Raw genomic sequence first — 4,021 nt, forward strand, 5'->3', positions numbered from 1 at the left:
CGTCCGTTATTAGCGTGGGATGATCAACCATCAATGACAAAGATAAATGTGATAATAATTTGGTGATGGTATTAAACGGTTTTCCTTACATTGAACCTGTTACAATTATTGTTACAAATATAAACTTTGAGCTGAGTTGTATTACAAAACCTGCATCATGATTATACTTTACATCATGAACATTAATGTTAATATCATTCAAATATCCAGCCACAGACGATCATCTCCTGCCTGTACGTGAGTCCAATCCTGGGTTGTTTGTCACACGTCATTACGGACCAGCTACCGACGGCCGCACCCTACACAACAACAGCCTGGGTCATTACGGACCAGCTACCGACGGCCGCACCCTGCACAACAACAGCCTGAGCCATCACGGACCAGCTACCGACGGTCGCACCCTGCACAACAACAGCCTGAGCCATTACGGACCAGCTACCGACGGCCGCACCCTACACAACAACAGCCTGAGCCATCACGGACCAGCTACCGACGGCCGCACCCTGCACACCAGCACCCGGTGCCGAGTGCATTCTACACGAGTTCCTGTTCAGAAGGTACCAGCGGAAGCTGTTCTCAGTGGCTTCAAATTCTGTTGTGCATACATTTGTTATATGCCTTAGCTTACCTGGTGCTGAATTCTCCAAGCAGAGGTTGTGCAGAAGATTGTGACGTCCTCCAACTGTTGGTTGCCACGGTGAAAAAAGCTTACTAACAGTTTTTTTTTAATCCCAACGTCTGCTTGAAGGTTATGTTTCTCTTGCAGTGGGGAACGGGTGCTGCGCCGTGATTGTTTGTTTGTTTGTTTGTTTGTTTGTTGTTTTTTCTGACTGGTCTGCCATTACCGGAATTTCTGCAGATTGATCATGCCATCTCTCGAGGCCACAGTCCGGTTCAAATGTTTTCCGGCCTGTTGTGAAAAACATTCCCTCCCTCTAGGCTTCAAAAATAGATACTCTCAACTTAAATCGTCTTTGTCTACATCTATATTTTTGTATGAGTACATCATGATTTAGTGATAACATGTATGCTATAGATTTAGTGGTAGTCTAGATTATTGATCGTTTTATTTTCTTCTGTTTACTATTAAAGGGTTTTGTCTCTTATTTTACATTTAGTTATCAAAACAATAGTAAAAGTAATGCATTGAGCCTACGTTAGAATATAAATGGAGATCATCAATTAGTTGAGATAAGAGTTACTAAGTGATTCATTTCTATACAAATGACAGTTTGTAAGAAAATGTCAGTTACAAAATTCATTGGAGATATAAAACATATTTATGAGACGTATTACACAAAAAGAGTAAAAAACACAAAATGAACATTCAAACAGCCAGCATCAGACAATCAACAGAAGTCAACCATATCACATGATCACAGTAATCTAAATCTGTTTGTTTCGCACTGCTGAAAGCAGAGGTTCGACTCCGGCGTTTTTGTCTGGCTTTACGTCTGCCGGTCTGTATCCTTATCTATATAGCTGGTATAACCACCCTTCGGCGTAACACACCAGCTTCTGTATCTGTATGGCCGGTACAACCACCCTTCGGCGTAACACACCAGCTTCTGTACTGTATCTATATAGCCGGTACAACCACCCTTCGGCGTAACACACAAGTTTCGCAGGCACGCGGCGCGGTAGCAGCTGGTTATATTACACTGAACGACCCGTCACACCTAGCTTTTGCACATCTATCTGCAAGCGTTCTTTAAAACTAGCCAGAGAAGATGCCTCCGAAGAAGATGCCGGTCTCCTATAACTGCTTTGTCTCCCCGTTTATTACTAACACTACATATATTGATAGTTTGCCTTTAGCCCGTCATGTTATAGTAGACCGACTGCATGTAGGAACATGCAAAGAAATATCATCAAATTATTTCGACGGGAGTGACTATAGGGTATAAACGAACCGTGTAGTTCAGAAATAGGCAGATGAACGTTTCTGGAAGAGGTTTTTGCAATGTCCATTCATCTGTTGATTTCATCATCTAGAATGTGCAACAAAGTCAGAAATACGTCAGCAAAAAAGAGTAAACAACCTAAATATTAATATTCATTCAGTCAGCTTCAGACAATCAACACAACCATTTCGCAAAGACCACAGTAATTTAACTGCTTGTTAAACACTTTTCCAGTCGAGATTTACTTAAAAATTGACATCAAATTGCAATATATTGACTAGGTTAGGTTTTACAGACGACCTTCCTGATCTGTTCAGTTGACAGAACACCATGTGGAAAAAGCTGCGACACGTGCTGATCTTTCTTCTCATCCTCCTGAATGAGTCCAACGCGTCAGAAACTTTCTGTGAAACCTTCTATACTTGCCAACGCTCCGAATTGGGATGTTGGAACAAGCGTGGTTTCACCAGCATCCCTCAGAATATCACGTACGGCGACTTCTTATCTTTGCAACAAAACTTCATAACAAAGATTCAGCCCGAGACATTTGTTAAGCCATTGGGACTAAGTAAGTTGGACCTGGTGTCCAACCATATAACAGATATACCGGCAGGTACATTTGCACCGTTGTGCAATCTCCAACAGTTGTGCTTGTCCCTCAACAGGATAACAATGATTCAGAATGGCACATTTGCAGGTCTACGCCGGCTAGAAAAATTAATCATGGCCCATAACAATATAACAAGGATTGCGCGTGGTGCGTTTACAGAGTTACCCCACCTCGGCTTGATCGACCTGTCATTCAATAAGATAACAACGATTCAGGCAGGTACATTTGCAGACCCACCCCGTCTAGGCAAGTTATATTTGGGCAACAACAGGATAACTAAGATCTATCCTGGTGTGTTTGCAGAGTTACCCCGGCTTCAAATACTGATCCTATTCGCAAACCAGATAACAATGATTCAAACTAGCGCATTTGCAGAGTTGCCGGAGCTCTTTACGTTGAACCTAATCTTCAACGGGATAACAATGATTCGAACTGGCACATTTGCAGACCTTCCCAGCCTCAAAAACTTGTATCTGGAATACAATCCGATAACAGAGATTCAGCCCTGTGCATTTGTAAATCTGCCCGAGCTATGGAATGTTGAAGTAGACGACAGGCAGATGCTGGAAGGATCGATATGTGAAGAACGAACCATATCAACACTGTCTGTTGATATCCAAACCTCCTTCCAGTCATCTCCAGTGTCAACATCTTCTCCGTTTGGTAGCACAGAAATCAATGCTGGTCCAACAGCGCGCCCTGAAGCCTCCACATCTGCCACACAGCCCATAATTGGTCCAATGCAAAGTGCTAACAACAGTTACAATGGCACCGTCACCTCTCGCTATAACTGGTACTTCAAGCGCGATTCTGGGTCAACTGCAAGTTCTGCAGGCAATACAAGCCAAGATAGAGCAATAACACCTTCCCTCCTTGCAATTACCTCAGACAAACCAGAAATCCACAGTTCTCATGAATTGTCTCCCAATTTACCCAATGCTGTTCTCATTGCCACTATATGTGGTTCAATAGCTGGCATTGTCCTGATTGGCAGCATCATTCTCATTATCTGGTGCAAGAGGAGGACCAGCCATCCTCCTCTAGGACTAAATCCCAATGTTGTTAGTACCAACACTAGCACAACGGTTTCTGTAATGACAAGTGACCAGAATGAACATGAAAACAAGGATCATGATCAGACAGGGCAGGGCCAGTCTCAGGCTAACACCAGATCTTTGAAGGTTGAAAACCTGCCACAAAACGTGCTAGCTGCCATAAAGCCAAATCCTATGCACGCAGATGTGGGAACACCATCAACATCTGCCAGTGGTCATGATCAGACAAGGCAGGGCCAGTCTCAACAGTACGAAAATATTGCCCCCAAACACAATCAGACAGGTCAGGGCCAGTTACAGGCCATCACAGAACCCAACGCAAACAGTAGAGCTACTGCAGTGGCCAGGGGTCATAAGCAGCAATATGAAAATATTGGCAGCCAACACAATCAGACAGGGCAGGACAAGTCCCAGGCTATCACTTATTCCTTAGATGCTACAAATATGTCTTA

The sequence above is a fragment of the Branchiostoma floridae genome, chromosome 12 (genome assembly GCF_000003815.2).
Source record: "Branchiostoma floridae strain S238N-H82 chromosome 12, Bfl_VNyyK, whole genome shotgun sequence".
Taxonomy (NCBI): domain Eukaryota; kingdom Metazoa; phylum Chordata; class Leptocardii; order Amphioxiformes; family Branchiostomatidae; genus Branchiostoma; species Branchiostoma floridae.